The following is a 17,822-nucleotide window of genomic DNA, read 5'->3' on the forward strand; positions in this document are numbered from 1 at the left end:
GATTTGTCTCACCCAAGAAAACGGATAACCGAGAAGGACATCCGTAAAAAGTCAAAGTTCGGCTACGAGCGCCGCCTCAAGGATTTCCGCCGAAACGAATCGACGTTGCTATATTTAGACGCTGCAGCACCCGTACTATCCCAGTGCCCGCTGGACAGGAATCAAGGGCGGGCGCTGGCGGTCGATGGGCACCGAATCGAGGAGGTGGACTCGAGTGGAACAACAGTTTGGAGAAAATCGAATAAGAAGAAATCTGTTTAAACTTCTAAATGGACTGAACGTACAGATTTGTCAGGCTTTGCGCCTTAACTGTGCTGCGATCAGCTGGCAGAAAATACGTGTTCTGACTCGTTTAATGAGTGAGATTGTAGATTTATTTGTCACATACAGGACGCGAGGGTTTAGAGAAGTGTACTGTGCACGTTGGCAAACGCAAGTGAGCAGACTGTGGACTGTTACACATGTTTATTCGAGATTAGGTAAGACTTGAGCGAAAAAAAAATGGAAAAAGCGGAATGCTGGTTCCGTCGTTGTGAGGACTGGCTACACATTTATTTGTGAGCTAATATATAAAATTTATATATATAGGTACTAGAAAAACGAGAGGCAGCCAACGAAGGTATAGGAAGTAAGAAAAAGGGGGAAATTATTTATTTACATGTGGAAAAGTTAAGGGATACGTCCACGTTGCGGCGGAAGCTACGCCTTCGTCAGGGCTAAGGGGTGACAATGATTGCTTGGAGTTTTTGCACGTGTCTAGAATGACGTCAGAATCAGGAGGGCCCCGCCATCTGGAGGCTGTCAGTAGGTCAAGTTCAGGAATGCTGTGTCAAGTCTGGGTGATATGATTGTCCTTGGAGTCGGGGAGGGGAGACTCCAAGGACGATGACATCATACAGACTCCACCCCCCCCCCCCATACCCATCCGCATCACCCAAACTCCAAGCAATCATTGTCACCCCTTAGTCCTGACGAAGGCGGAGCTTCCGGCGCAATGTCGACGTATCCCTTAACTTTTCACATGTAAATAAATAATTTCCCCCTTTTTCTTACTTTCTATACCTTCGTTGCCTGCTTCTCGTTTTTTCTAGTACCTATTTCATTACGCGGTTTGCCCGAACCCATTTCATTCAGCATATATATATATATATATATATATATATATCTTTTTTTTTTCTCGCTCGCATTCGATACGTGGGCATTCGTGATATGCCTCGGAATAGAAAGAAAGTGTTACCATGCAGTGAGTTTGTATACGTGCCCCTGACTTTATTATTGTGCAGAGTGAAAAAGAAAAACTGAAAGAAGTTGTTCACGAAAGGTGGCAAAGATACATGATGTTCACTTAACTTTGACCGCACACTACTGCAACGAGCAGAAATTCCACTAATGATTCTGACACTGCACGTGAAACATCCTGTATACCGAGTGTGCGGTCCGTACTTTTCGGAACATGGAGATGACAGGTACAGTTACTGTCAACAAGGCCTACCAATGCCTGAATTCCAATGGCAGATTCAGAGCGCTTCCGGAGCAAGTTTTGTTGCTCCGCCGTGAGCAAATCTGTTCTATTGGCAGATTGGAAACAGTGCCGGAGTCTTCCAACGGGAGCTTTGGAGTCGGTCGCCAAGGGCGCTCCAAGGAGCAACCCAGACTGATCCGCCAAAATAGGCAGATTCAACCGGAACTCTCCGTGACGTATCACTTGTCGCTCGCGCTTCCTACTTCCTATTTCCTGTCTCTGCTTCGCTAACATGGCTGCTTCGATCGCCATGCGTCTTCGCCGTGACTGGTATTTCGCTTCGTACGTTGGCGATGTCGTTGCTTGAAGAAAGCGACGAGTCAGACATTACCAGGGCAAGGTCAGGAGATTAGGAGGACCTTCATGTTGCAAGACATGGCGTTGTAGTGGGACATGGGTACCTTCTTCTTCTTCTTCTTCTTCTTCTTCCTCCGTCTCTGGCCGTTATTCACCAAGGGAGATATTGGTCAGGGCTAAACTCCAAAGGTCGTGCTGAAGAGTGGGAGGTGGCGGGTTCGAATCCTACCACCGTCTGTGCTGTCTGAGGTTTTCCCTGGGCTGTCTGAAGACTTTCCAGACGAACGTCGGCACTATTCCCCCTGAAGTCGGCCCAGGACGCGTACTAACCCCCTGTCTCCCACTCCTTCCTGCTGTCCTCTCTTCATCTGTCCACATCTGTACGCCGCTCATAGCCACAGTTGCGTCGCGGCGCTAACACGGAATAAAAAAAAACAAAACAAAAAACTCCAAGTTGGGCCCAAGTGTTCCAGTCGCAGATTCGGATCCCTTGCTCTAGGCCAGACCAAGCCGCTTCATTGCGGAGTCTGCCATTTGCTCCGACTCTGCCACTGGAATTCAACATTCATGCAGCGGGAGGCCCCTGAGTGAGATGGACAGCTGCGTCGTCTTTTAGCACCTATGATGTGCGCATGCGTGAAACAGGAAACATCTTTTAGTGCGGTACTGTACGCCTTGTCCAGAAGAACCTGCAGAAAGGTAGCAACATTAGTGAGTTTTAGAGCATCGACCGCTATCGCCTTTGCGTACGTAAGGGATAGCGTTAGTGGTTCTACGCATGCGCAAAACATGCAAGTGAGTTTTAGTATAACGTACGCTGTCACCTTTGCGCACGTTACGGATAGCGTTTGTGCTTCTGCGCACACAAGCAGAGCTTTGCCCATTGCGCAGAACCACCACGCTATCTCTTACGTACGCAAAGGCGACAGCGTACGTTATACTAAAACTCACTAAAGAGAGCTCCGCGCATTGCGCAGAACCACCACGCTATCCCTTGCGTACGCTAGCGCCTTTGCGTACGTGAGGGATAGTGGTTCTGCGCACTGCGCGAAGCTCTATGTTTCGCGCGTGCGCAAAACCACCAACGCTATCAGTTATTGGAGAGTTTTAGTACATCGTACGCTATCGCCTTTGCGTACGCAAGCGATAGCGTGGTGGTTCTGCGCAATATGCACGAAGCTCTCTTTATGTTTTGCGCGTGCGCAGAACCAACGCTATCTCTTACGTAGGCAAAGGCGATATCGTACCATGCACTAAAATTTACTACTAGTGAGTTTTAGTATACTGCATGTACGCTCTCGGCTCTGCGCACACGCAAGACAAACAGAGCGTTACACATTGCGCAGAACCACCAACGCCATCCGCTACGTATACGCTGTTCAGAATATTCCATTAACATAATTATCTAAGTACACAAGTAGCTGTACACAAGTAGCTCAGATTACACTATACGCTAACGTATACGCTATCGCTTTTGCGTACGATGTACTACAACTCTCTATTATCGGCAACAACGTTATCGGCTGTGTTGCTCGTGAAATGCAGAAAAAAAGAAGTATGAATGTGTGATTGTATACCCGGCCATACTAACTCCATTATCTTGCACAGTGCATGATGCAAATGAGAAGCATGGGTACCATGAATGTTGTTCCTTAGCACGTAATTACAATATTTCGCGAAAGCAGGCCGCGTAAATTCGCTTAGCGCGGGTGTGTATTGTCGGTAACTCAGCAGGTAATTGGGTTTGGCCCTGTCTCCCCACTAGCTCTTGAAGATAACACACTGGAAGCAATGCAGTGCTGCTGTTGATTGATACTCATTCGCATCCTCGAGTATGGGAAGGCTGCATGGTGTTGTTGCCATATTGAAGCGGAATCAAACCAGTGGCAAGCACGATATAACTATATAGACATCAACTATATAGTCTGTAGTGATAGGATGGGACAGCTTAATTTCGAGGATTTTATCTGCAAGCACTATCAACCAGAGCGTCGAACCGAAACGTTTTTGGGTTTGTTTCGGGTACGGGTTCGGCAATAAAGGTTCGGTTTCGGTTGAGCACCGGTTTGGGAACCGGTTCGAGGTTCCAATATGCTACAAAATTATAGGTAGCCACTAAAAATTATACAAGATATTTTAGTTACGTTTTTTTATGCATTTATTTCTGTTTTTTTGACCGACAGGACTGCCTTTCATCCGTTCCCCGAGCAACCCGCCGTCGATCTAGGCGGGCAGACCGCTCGAAAATCCCACATCACCCCCCACCACACACACACCAACCCGGGCCGAACCGGTATCCCGAACCGGTAACCGAAGTTTTTTAGATCGGTTCGGTTCGGGTTCAGCTCCAAGATGGCGCTAGCAATCCCGGTTCAGTTCCGGCTCAGTTCCAGCTAAAAATTCCGGTTAATTCCGGTTTTCGGTTTCGGTTCGGTTCGACGCTCTACTATCAACATTGGCAGACTGAGTGAGCCATTTTCTATCTTCGTCTCGATATACTGACAGGGACATGATTTCAATTGGAATTTCAATAGACCTCTACACAAGAAACGTCATCATGACGTATGGTAGACAGATTGAAACCGAAAGAAATCGGAAGGGGAGGGCTGAGTTCCACGAATGGGCACTTGTTCGCTGCTACCTATTGAAAGAAAAGTAGGACCGAAGGTCGCGTCCCTCTCAGGGACCATCGTAATCCCCTCAAGACCGTGGCTTTAGGGCGCGACCTTGTTCGCCCCAGCTTCCAGCGTAGTTCAACTCTACCAAATTGGTGGCGCTGTCAAACACTATGACGTCATTTGGTTACAAACAGGGAGAAGTCTATTGTTCAGCAACTCCAAACTCCTACTCAAACCTGTTCGTATGGTACGCGCTATGCCTTTTATGCACGCCCTACGGACCGCGGTAGCTGAAGAGACGGCTGGCTTCAATTACGCGACTCTAGTGTGTCATTTCGTTCATTACTCGACGGCTAATGAAGTGACAGTATGCAGCGGAAGAGACGCTCGTTTACCTGCTGAATACAGTGTTCTAATTTGCGTCTAATGAGGTCCGCACTGAACCAGTAGCAACAACAGGGGTTTGAATAAACCAGCATAGGAGAGAGAGAAAGAGAGAGAAATTTCTCGTGGGAAATTGGAGCTTCGTTACTTGCACAAACAAAGGAAATTCCAAACTGAAACGGCTCCTGCATATCCATGCGAGGATAAATGGTGTAAAAATAATAGCCGCTCGACTTATAGGAAATATCCTGGAGCTATCGTACAGTACAGACAATACGGATCACATTATATCTCGGAGAATTTTGGAGCAGAAGGCGTTACGAAGCAGTGAAAGCCTAATGATAATAAAACGAGAAGCTACGGCACCAGAGCAGTACTATTTGATCTTACTAGTACTACTACATCGTGATGAAATCAGTTGATGGAATAATAAGTTATGTGAATAGAATATTTATTTCTCTCGTTTACGAAATGTGCATAACATGACCAAACATGAACTATATCTATGGGCTAGTGGCAGCTTCCGCCACTGCTGAAAAATCGCGAATGTGTGCGTTACGCGGTTGCCGCCCCTTTGAAATCAAACGATGTCGTCCGCCTAAGCTGATATTTTGACTTCTCCAGTCCCAGTATACAAGAAATGCAAAAAATACGAGGTACGTACTATAAGTGCATTAACTTGTAGCACATAACTAAAGCGAATTGGACTATATAGATGAGGCCATTAGGCGTACATGTCCGTTGTGAAGAGCAACATGGCGGCAGGAACTCCTGCTCACCCAACAAAAAAGTATTTGTGTTCTTTGCGTTACCAGCTGGGAGTCACCATGGAGAGCCTACGATGCATCAGCCGGTTCCTCCTATTCTGGGCTACGGCTGTGCAGTGCAATTTCCAAAGCGTAAAAGATGTCATCATCATAGTTAGTATCATAAGTTATGTAGACTCCAATTCTGGTGCGTCGATGAATCCATATTCGACCAAGTTTCTGCTGTCCCTGGACACTTCGGTACACTGTTAAAGCAGAACTTCACCCCCCACCCCCACCCCCCCTGTTTTGAACAATTCAGTACACAGAATGATATTATTCGGAGTGATGGTGGGCTATAGGAGCGTGCTATGTGGTGAAGTTCTGTTTTAATAGTGTAGGCACGATTTGTGCTTGTCGTGAGCCGTTGTTCCTGGGACATTTTATCCAGAAGACGTGGAAAAGATACGGTCAGTCTAAGAACATTGTAAAATGATTGTAAAATACGCTGCTTGTGGTCTTCACTGTGTATGGTAACATCTCATTGTACTTTAAGCAGAGTACAAAGTACCGTACTACAAATGTACTTGAAGTAAAGTACAAAGTCCTCTGCAAAGTACTTTAAAGTACTCACCAACAAATTTCGATCATATCGCTGGACGTTTCAACACTTAGTAGTGATAATATGTGAGGTGATTATGTTTCGACTGTTTTCTTTAGAAAGCTTTTATCTAGCATTTTTGCAAATTGTTAGTCAGAAAACATGAACAGTTTACAGCTGACTCATTAATATGAACCGAAAGAAATGATTTTGAAACCAAGTTTTGCGTTTGTATTGCCAATTGTGCACTTGAGCACTTGAAAGGAAAGTACTGAAGAAAGGTACTTAAAGTACAGTACAAAGCACAGAAATTGATATGTACTTTAAGTAAAGTACAAGTACTGCGAAATGTACTTAAAGTAGTACTTGAGTACTTGATACTTCAAGTACTTCCCATCACTGCCTCTGGCACGTGCTAAAGTTGTAACTATTATGAAGAGTTAGAGAAAACGTTATATTTCGTGCAAGGGCTAGCTCATTTGAGGCAGTGCTGTTTGTTAACGGCTTTAAGGACATAACGAGAATGTAGCTTGGAAGTGTGCTATGTACTCTTGGATCCATAAATCCGCGTGAAACACATCACACGATGGCACCTCCCTTCGCAGACCCAAAGTATATAAATCTCCGCGGCGAAGCTCTCCCCCCGCCCCCAGAACCCTAGAGGAATGAGGTTAGGCACAACCCTTGATAAGGCAGATTTATGGCTCAGCCGTCGCAATACCGTAAATCACAATTATGGATAAACAATGGGAAGTACGAAGGTAACACCATAGATTTTCCAGGTTAGCTTTGAAGCTTTCCTGTATTTACTTACTATTAACGTGCATGTGCCCTAACGTGGTTGTGTATAATTTCTTATATATATTAGCGGTTCGCCTGTGTGACACAGCTTGAGATAGCACGGAGTATGGTACACGGGGTGTTGCGATTAAACCAGAACCTTGATAGTGACGATTGGCTTGCCGAGGGTGAGGATGATAGTATCAGGCACTTAGTAGTAGTAACAGCAAGTCGTAAGGCTCAAATAGACGATAAGCAAATGTTGTGTGACCTAAAAAGTACGGCATTATGGTATAGAGCCAGTGAGACGTCCTATATTCACGCTTACATATATGCATGTACTGCGCTGGTTCGCACGGAGCGCACGCGTTCAACAGCAGTCGAACATTTATTTCTTTCCACTTTCATTAATTAGAAATACGATTTGAAACTCAAAACATGTATTGAGATACAAATGCATTAACAGTCAGTGCGTTCCACATGCGCTGTGTATAACTTACTACTCTCTGGTATAGTGGTACCTACTAGTGTAAGCAAACTTTCGTACTTTAAATTAAATGAAACGCTATGATCCTTAACAACACATGGAACACAATACAACAACAGCAGCCAGATACACAACACAATGCAGGTAGACATGTAATCAGGCTATATATATATTTTTTCTCTTAATAACGAAGGAGGTCAACCTGAACAGAGCTACTTAGCTGAGGCAGGCCCCAAACATGGGGCGCGTCTCGTACGTCTCGGGGACGGTCTCGTACCCCCTGCCCCTCTCATCAAGAGTACCATTCGATTGACCTCTGTTGAAAATTGAGTACTGCCAATTTACCCGACAAAGCACGTCACGGTTACTAAAAAATCGAATTAAATTGATAAAGATTGCAGAGCATGCCGCGATCTGTGTTGGCAACAATAAGAACGGCTTCGTCGCCCTGCGGGAAAGTCCGTGATAGGATACAGAAATCGTCTGCTTTTGCGCGCGCTAGTGTACCGGCGTGAGCAGACGACTTTCAGAAGTGACTGGGGATCGACCGCAGCAACTCTCGTACATTTTCTTTCAGTTCTCAGGCGAAAAACGGACATTCTAAGAAGTGGCCCACATGGTGGTTTAGAACAACAATGTTAATCCTCAGAGACAAGATAAAAGTCGCGGGACAACACCACCCACAATCACAAATCTGAAGTCGCCGGCCATCGGCGCGCGCGGTCTCATTACTGCTCCGACCAAAAATATATTACGCGCGCTTCCATTACACTCCCCGTTGCACACTGATCATGTTTCGAAATGAAGTGTCGCTCACGATGGAAAAGGAGTGCATGTTTAATTAAAAACCGCATTAAATACTCGCGGAAAGAAAACACGTGACTTAGCTTCCACGTATTCGATTATGCGCCACACTATCGGAGACCCCACAGTCAATGCACATTCTCCGCTCGCGGAGATATATGTCTGAGTGTCCCCATTGCGAGAGCAAAGGGGATGATGAAAAAATGGCTAGGAACCCGAAGGGGATGGAAGAAGGAAGGAAGGAAGGGATGGGGAAGGGGGAATGGGGAAGGAAGGAAGGGGACGACTCAATCCAAGGTCCTTCTGCAGGTTCCATTTGCCATGACAACGGCGACGTACCCGCAGGCCGACGTCATGCGTGACGTTGCATGAGAGTGAAGCGCAGGTTCCGTCGTCTGCTAATACGGCACGTTTCCACAAATTCCTCGAAAACGACTTGGTTATTCTGAATGAAACTTTGACGGTTGTATGTGTAAAGTACTCGTGAAGATAGCTTTGGCAAAATTTCGGAATCGCCCCGGCTGTATACGAGACCGTCCCTTGCATAGGTCTGGAGAGCGCGCGCCACTCTGTTACTCTTGCTCCGGAGCATCTGCTAAACGGGTTTTTAAGTCGAGAGAGCGTTGCGTTCGCGCGAGCGCCTGTAGGCCTTTGGGTGTCACTGAATGTTCTTTTCCGGTAGAGCCGTCTTCCGATACGGCTGTCTGCAGCCCTAAAAAGAGTAATTAAGGTGGGTCCAACCGGAGAGGAGGGTGGAGACCGCAAGAAGCACTCCGACATGCGAGTAGGAACGCGGGAGCGCGCCACACCCCGCAAAAAGAGATGTCACGTTTAGTAAGAAGGATCGCGCTCCATGCGCTACAGAAGCGCTACTTAACGCGCCCATGGACGACACAAACACGTAAGCCTCAACGTCCAAGAATCAATGGAATCAAACAACGCCTTTTTCCTGAGCTGTTTCATTTCAGAGCTGCCTTACTTTTTTTTTTAATTTTAGACAATTCTTACGCAGCTCTGTTCGTTATAAAAAGGTACTTACCATACGCTCCTAGATATGTCTGCTGCATCCTGGTTTTATCTGCAAAAGATAGCAGTCTCATCTTAGAAAGCATGGACAAAAGCCTGCAACATTATAATAGAATGGAATTGGGCATAGCGCGCGACGTGATATGGGAAGTCTGCGTGCATCATTTATTTCCATAAAGTAGAAAGAAGTTTCACGCTCTCAAGTGGTGTTACACAGACATAACGATGCATCAGAGTAAATAATTGCAATAAGCAACTACAAAGACTAGTGCATGAAGCGACAAGTGGTTTTGGAAAGCAAATGGAAGGAGAACGGGAATAAAACAAAGGCTCCGCGGTCCTACGGGCATGTGTCTTGAAAGAGTCTCGGTAACGTTTGGTTGAACGCGTTATATTCAGGCAGACAACCGCAGACACCGCTATCAGTCAGGAACATGTGCAGAATAAATGCCTCTCAAAGAGTGGATGCGCGACCTGCGGTTTATAGCTGATCCTTTTGTGTCTGGCTAGTATGAAATTGGACGCAAAGTAGGATGACACGCGGAGAAGGCCTAGGCTACATTTTGTGGTTCAGACAAAAACTTTGTTGATAATTTCCTCTCGACATCGTTGCGCATATACCGCGCAGAAACAAAAATCGGGAAGAAGCAGAGTAACTGTTTTTGACGAGGTCTTGTCCTTTTTCCGGGTGCGGTTCTGACAGTCTTGCCAAAATGATTAACGCGGTTACGTTTTGTTCAAGAACCTGCACTTCAAGAATTAAAGTGCGCAATACTATATAGTCTCTTTGGGGACTTGAAGGGCTGCCAGAACCATTAATGTCTTTCGCAACTAAACACACGGAAGTGCATGCGTGCTTTTGGGACTACATATTTATATTGATGGGTTGTAAATTTGGATAAAAAATGGGATTAAAGGTCTAAAACGGAGAGTACTTGCAATTTAGGAGACTACGAGCTTTGATTGCTCCCAAATTTACTCCCTTTTGTTTACCTAAGAATGTGGTATATCGGAAACAAATCAAATCGAACACAGGAAGCTGCAGCTTTGCTGAGATTCAGCTTACGCCTTCATCCTCGTCTAATGTCTCAGAGATAGTCAGGTGTATAACGCAGTGTTAAACTGTCATTTGCGTTATTTTCTGCATTCCTCAGAGCATTCCGGTTCTTTTCTATAATTCTTGACGAACACCAGTTTGCTCCAGACGCTTTAGCGTTATTTCCAATGACGAATAAAGCCGCGCAAATTTCAAGCAGGACGCTGTTCTTCCAGAAGAACTGCAACGTGTTCTGTTCAAGATACTACGTTAAGAAATATTGCCGTGCATGTAATAAATATACCACCGTACAATACACAAAAAGTTCTGTCTATGCGCATAATAAGTAGTAATAGTAGTAGTAGTTAGTAGTACACTCTTCGAAATGAGGGGGGGGGGGGGTGATGGCAGGATGGGCTCGCCGTTGTTGGCACACAGAAGTGGGCGTCGTCACGACTATAGCAAAAAAGAAAAAAGAAAAAGAACGCAAAGCAAAAACAACACACAAAGGAAGGACGGACGGATGGAGGATAGAGGAGGTTGAAGGATGGGGATGCGGTGAGGTGCCAATCATCATCTCGAATGATGTCGTTATCTGCCCTGATTTGTTGCAAACAGGGGGCGTAGGCCTTTTTTGTGACAATTATGAACAGCATAAGTGTCACAGGAAAGGCGTACGCCTCCCGTTTTCAACACATCAGGGCAGATAACGATATCATTCGAGATGATGATTGGCTAGCAGCGTGCTATGCGGTGAAGTTCATTTATAAGAGTGTAGTTAGTAGTAGTAGTAGTAGTAGTACACTGCTAGAACAGAACTTCACCACATAGCACGCTCCTAGGCAACCATCATTCCGAATGATATCATTATGTGATTTGATTTGTTGAAAATGGGAGGAGGCGCCTATCTGTGACAGATTATCTTGTCCCAGATAGGCGCCTCCCCCCTGTTTTGAACAAATAATGACACAGAATGATATCATTCGGTATGATGGTTGGCTAGGAGCGTAGTAGTTCGTTAGAAAAAGAAGAAGAAGAAGATCAGAAAGACGAACATCAAAACAGAAAGATCATCTTCTGTACGTACACTTCTTATAAGACGGCCCATAATGGCGCTGTTCATCTCCGCATACACACGCAATACCGTCCCCGCTGCTGCTGGGTACGACGAGAAGCCGGTACGGGCGCGGCGCAACTCTTCACATATGCCATGACGTTTGAACCAGCAAACGCCGCTGCCACCTTTTCTCCGAGGCACGTGACGCCAACGTCGCAGCCAACGTGACTCTCCTAAACGACCAATCCGCGTCGCGCGTCTCCACCTCGTTTCTTCGCTTCATCTCGCGCCGAGAGAGAGAATGGTTTTTCGGCTACGCGACGTACGGGAGCGTATCTTGACGAAATGGACCTTTTCCATATTCGCGTCGGCCCTGGCGGCGGAATGTTGAACATCGTGTCTTTCCCCCCAGTAATGGTGACGCTTTACGAACTGGCACGTACTTTGCGTGCGAAAGTAGCCCAAGAAGATTGGAAGAAGAATGCGGAAAGAGTGAAAGCGCATTGTACTCATTAGCAGACCTCAAACGTCCGCGTAACCTTGAAAGCGATTATCTCCCCACAATGAACATGACAGTCACCCGCAGGTGGGTCCATGGCGATGTTTTCCTCTCAAAAATGGCGGACTCAAGGGCTGGGCATGCGAATACGCGTTGTCGGAAATGGTCCATTGAGTGCGCTTAAGAGCTGCCGCTGTAAAACAGACGAACGCAACAGAAGCCTTAAAGGTACTGTAAAGCAGTAGACAAGCATGATATGCCGGTGATGTGACTAGAGACTTTGTTGCTCCTAAATACCATATGCGGAACCATACGACCGACAACGCGCTATAAATATTTTTAATTTGCCATGAAAGATGCGGCGTAGTGGAGCGGTGCGACGCCTGGTGTCAAACAACCCCCTGTACAGCGGGCAACACTGAAAATTGGTATTACACACTATGACATTGGAACTTCGTCATTGTAGTAACCATATTATTAGTTTTCCTGTTTACCTATGCATTCTGAAACCCCTGTTAACAGTTTAACCTGTTAACACCTGTTTTTGCGAACTAACACAATGCTGGCCGCTGTTCGATGGGGGCTCTCCCTACTTCTCTGCTGCGCCTGCGCGCTCCTTTTGTTCGCGGCCTCTTTCGAACGAACAAACTCTCTCTGTGAACCTCTGTGAACAAACAAGTCCCGACGCTGTCTGGCTTCTTGAACGCCTGACACATTTCTTTCAACAGCTCAGCATTTCATTTCAGTTCGCTTATCCGTTTATCCTCAGATGTGGATCGTTGTGTGGATTGCAGGGGCGGATTTTATGGTGGATTGTGGTGGATTGTTATGTCGGACCCAGTGTTATACGCATGCAATGTGGTTGTCGCCGTATGTGTCAGAAGTACGGATTCATTTCGAATACCTAGCACAGTGTTGCCCGTAATCTTTAATTGTAATTTTCTAATTAACTGCACCGTCGATTGGAATGAAACTTGCACAGTTTTTGTCCTGGTGGCTTGGACTATCGAATAGCCACACTAAATGACATTTGATCGGTGCTGCTTTACAGTACCTTTAAGGTGCGTAAATGTCAGCAGTCGAAAATCCAGACAGCTGTTGCCAACGCAGCATGGTGGTTAGCGACCACTAGTGGTTAGCACTCGACCGGGCAATTGAGAGGTGCGAGGTTCGACTCCCGCCGTCGTATCTGGCTCGCTCGACGACTGCCATACTTCAATCAAACTTCGCCGCAAGTTCTCATGGATTTTACGCTGCCTATTTGAAGAAACACAACTATATAGGGTGTTTTCACGTGACGTCAAACGAACGCGTTTGGCAGCGAAGTTTGGACGCCGTTGTGGTGGTCACTTTTCCGGTGCAGCTGCCGAGATTATCTAGCATTTGCTCTATATCGAAGTCTTGAATAGTGTTTTGAAATCCGGTCGCGTCCGTACTCCGCCCTTCTTTTATCCCGAAGACACATCGTCATTGGTGATGTGATGTGATGTGAATAAAGAAAAAAATGGGGATGTGAGTTTCGACGAAGTCATTGGTCGCCCTGAAAAATAGCGCAGTTTGTCACTTTTCAATGCCGCCAGCACGAAAAGTGACCACCAGTGGGAGGAGCTTACGAGCATGCTACGTCACTACCACGTCACAATGTGACGCAGGTGAAAACTCCCCATTGTACACCGTCCTTAGGTACAGTGCTGGACAAAAGTTTACGGAACACGCTCCGGCGCACTCGTTCCTCAGAGTGACACGCTAGCAGCGAACGGTACTGTACGGACTTGCAAACAGGTGACTGGGTTACCTAAAATAGGCATATGTCTGTAAGTCCATGCGGTCTCATTCGTTGCTATAGCGTGTCACTCTGAGGAAGAAATGCGCTGGAGTGTGTTCCATAAACTTTTGTTCAGCGCTGGCGACTGGTGTACAGTAGCGGAAAAGTATATTTGGAATCCATCGCGAAATTTGTAGCGGCGACAGTGTCGCCAGTGTTCCGGAACTTAGTTTGGTTACTTCGGTTGCGGTTATCGCGCTACCTAAGTATGGTGCCATATTTCGAAGCGCAGGTACAACGCCCAGCGTCATAGCTCGTTTCTTCAACGTGCTTGATCGTTATAGGAATGCCATAAGATATATATAAGCACAAGAACAAAACTATTGAGACGGTTACGCGCTGATTGGTTCGTGCCATCCTTTAGAAGGAGTTCGCTCGTATAATACTAGCAAACTTATTACCAACATCGCATGCCGCCTAAAGACTACTTAAAAACCCATTAGCGATATCTCGTAGTTCGCGTAATGACCAGATGGGAATATGTATCGGAGCGTGTGATCAAAGGTAGGCTCTTTAGCCCGCTGCCTGCGTATCGATCCCATTTCTAAGAAGGAACTACGCGAGGCCACTTTTCTGAGAACGCTAAATTCCCTTCGGCCGCACCCACCTGACTAGGAGTATTGTCGACCTTTTCTTTGCACAGTCTTCCACTGCGGGTATCCGTTGATTTTTGTTGCATGCCTTTCTCCGCGAACCGCACATTAGTCTCAGACACCGCAGACGACGCAGGTATTCATCTGTCGGGAAAGCACAAGAAAAGCCTTCAAGGAGGAAGTGTGTTTTTAAATTTCCAGTACTTATACTGCGGTACTGAATTTTCAGTAACTTTCCAGTAGTTCGTTTTATGCCGTTACCGTAAAATGTATTAGGCTACAATTCGCGCGATCTATTTGTGTGACCACTACGAAGATATAGGTTCGTCTTGTTCATGTCTTGATAAATATGCCGCAACAACAACAACAACAAAAAAACACTTTGGTGCCTAACCTGCCGTGCATTTTCTTTCCGGCACAGTACAGGCGTATTCGGGTTTCCTTATCCTAGTTGTAGCTGTGACTGGATATGCGCAGCGGCAGAATAGTAGGGAAGTTAAATTTTTTTAGAACCAGGGAAAAAGAACCACATAACAGGTAATTTTTCGCAAACAACCGAATCCAGGGAGCCCCTGAAGACGCTCTACATATGTCTTTGCCGTTGACACTCGCCCCTAAAACTGATGTCTAAAATTTTCTATAATCCGACTATATAAAATATAAGTCCGACTGTACGGTAGGGCAACCAGTAAACCGTGTCGCCCATCTATTGGGGTAGAGGTCACATTCCTCCTTGTTGACAACACTTAGAACGCTATGAAACTGATGGAACTGATCGGTCGCAAACGCCCGGAATTGAAGAAACCTAACTCATTTGCATGGTAAAAGCAGCCAGGCGTTGAATGCCGTCTATAGGCGCGCCTCTGTTTGCAAGTGCACCAATTAGCATCAACCAGGAAGGCTGAGAGCTCTTTGTCCGCGAAACGCTTCCACGGGTTGCTCGCTTTCCTCGGCTATGATATACGGCATCGTCAACAACACGCTGCAAGTCTGCCGCGACCAGACCAAGCACATGCAGCCCCTACAAGACAGACGAGCTCACTGATACCCAGCACCTCCTATAAGAACGCCCCGTCAAAGGAGCCAACAGACCACCACTCATCCGTTGACCAGTCCTAGGAGACTACAGGGCCCAAGCCACCTGTCCAGCGCAACACCTGAACACCCGCTCGGGCTCTCTATGTGCATCAAGGAGTCTTTTCTTTTCTTTTTTCACTTTCATTCAGTTGCCAATTCCCTGCCAGAACTCTTAACTCATTTCCCTTTCTCACGTCCACTCACCAAAGGCATCGGATGTCACAAGGCATGCGACACTGTTACATATACACAAACACATATGGCAACATGTTAGCACTGTCATCTTGAGTACATTGCCCAAGAGTTTACAGTCCATTCTGGTCTGATTCCCTCTGGGCCATGACAGGGCATTCGCAAATATTGCACTGGAAAAAAAAGTTATCGACCTCATACAACAAGAAGTCCTCATTATGTTGGTCGTGGCAGTGCTGGTGCTGGTAACGATTCCGGTTTGCCGTCGTTGGTCTCATTCACACAGACAGCATCACGACTGTTGCCAGGATGAGATGATGAAATGATTACAATCGAATGGGGCTATCGCAGGACTATTACAGGGACTATCGCATCCATCGCGGTCGATTCCGAAACTACAGTGCCATTTCACTCCTCGTCATCACCGATAATGACGTCGAAAATCCGGCGCCAATAGACCTCTACTCGAGAAACGTCATCATGACGTTGGTAGACAGGCTGAACCCGAAACAAATCGGAAGGGGAGAGCTGGGTTCTACGAATGGGAATTTGTTCGCTGTCTTCTGTTGAAAGAAAAGTAGGACCGAAGGTCACGTCCTTCTCATGGACCACCTAATCCCCTCAAGACTGTGGCTTTCGGGCGCGACCTTGTTCGCCCCTAGCTTCGAGCATAGGTCAACTCTGCCAAATTGGTGGCGCTGTCGAACAGTATGACATTATTTGTTTATAAACAGGGAGAGGTTTATTAGTGGAGTTGTTTCTACTCAATTTGATGTAATGCATGGCAAGAGCACAAGACGGATGTTGAGAGCATTCCGGAATTCCCTCTCTGGAAACGTCGCCTGGACAAGGCCAGTCAGGCAGCGGCAGAGAGACCTTGGCGTCCGACCACCAGGCGGGAATGAGGGTGATGGCGTCTGCCTGTCGCGGAGAGGTCTAAGATCGGCTGTGACTAAGACTGTGACCCCATGCTGAACATTAACGTATCTTGTCTCATACACACCTTTCCGGATGCGACAGTCCCTTTAAGGAGTTGATCGTTCACTGTCGCAGTTGGTGGTCCCGTGAGCGAAGTTAACGAAAAGGATCAACTCTCACTTGCGGCGCATCTCAGCAGTAGCCTTAGATTGCCTATACGCCGGAAGACAGCGACAGACAATTTGTTCTTAACGAGCTACTATGCATGAGCACAGCACCCCGGAATCATCAGGGAAATCCTGCGAAGTCACCGACTAGATCTCCCGTTGAAACGACTTCCCCGGAATACACTAATCCCGCTCTTTAGGCTGCGAATGGGATGCCCTTTCACGAAATCGCAATTATACAAGACTGGCTCTCTGGATAACGCAAATTGCAGACACTGTCAGCAAATCGAAACTGTCTAACACATCTTGACTGATTGTAGTGCGTATATGCTGAGGTGTGGAATAATACTTTTGGAAAATACTTTTGGACAGTGCTGGAATTGTACGTTGGATGGTGTCCGACATATCAGAATCTCTTTCACACAAAAGATACGCAAAAACTCGCAACAGCAACAACAACAACAAATAAACCGTGATTATATGACATTGGGTGATTCACCGCTGGGAGCACGGCACTTACCCATTGCACGCGAAACATTAGATGTGGAATCAAGTTAAATGAGCTGGTGCTGTTTTTTTTTTTTTTTTTGTCATAGCAAGCCGGCATCTGTCTGTCTGACCTTTACTTTTTCTTTAATAAACCTTCTATCCCCCCTCCTCCAATCTCATATTGGCTGTGCTACGCCGATCAAAAGGAAGACGAAGAAAAAAGCACACGAAAGAAAACTGGCTGGTGGCCACTGTTCCTAGTGGTGGAAGAAGAAGAAGAACTCGGAGCCTACTCTGCTTCCTCCGGGAAAACGGGGCTGGCACGAAGACTCATGTTAACGAACCCTTTAGGCGGCCCCCGCCAAAAGACCTCTACCCGAGAAACGTCATCATGACGTTGCTAGACAGACTGAAACCGAAATAAATCGGAAGGGGACGGCTGTGTTCCACGAATAGGCACCTGTTCGCAGCCTCCTGGTGAAAGAAAAGTAGAAAGGAAGGTGGCGTCCCTTTCAGGGACCATCGTAATCCACTCAAGACCGTGGCTTTCGGGCGCGACCTTGTTCTAGCACAGCTTCGAGCGTAGTTCAACTCTACCAAATTGGTGGCGCTCTCGAACACTATGACGTCATTTGTTTACAAACAGGGAGAGGTCTATACAACTCTTGCGAGGCGAGTGTGACATCCATACCGCCATATACGAG

General features: G+C 46.5%; 1 protein-coding gene across 2 annotated transcripts in view; it reads right to left on the reverse strand.

Moving 5' to 3' along the window:
• Positions 1–17,822, reverse strand: part of LOC135368375 (uncharacterized) — a 240,734-nt gene that overhangs the window by 118,529 nt on the left and 104,383 nt on the right. For both annotated transcript variants that reach the window (XM_064601589.1, XM_064601590.1), the window contains one exon: positions 9,279–9,317. The gene's annotated coding sequence lies outside the window, so the exon portion shown is untranslated. The remainder of the gene's footprint in view (positions 1–9,278; positions 9,318–17,822) is intronic.

Source organism: Ornithodoros turicata, chromosome 9 (assembly GCF_037126465.1).
Source record: "Ornithodoros turicata isolate Travis chromosome 9, ASM3712646v1, whole genome shotgun sequence".
Taxonomy (NCBI): Eukaryota; Metazoa; Arthropoda; class Arachnida; order Ixodida; family Argasidae; genus Ornithodoros; species Ornithodoros turicata.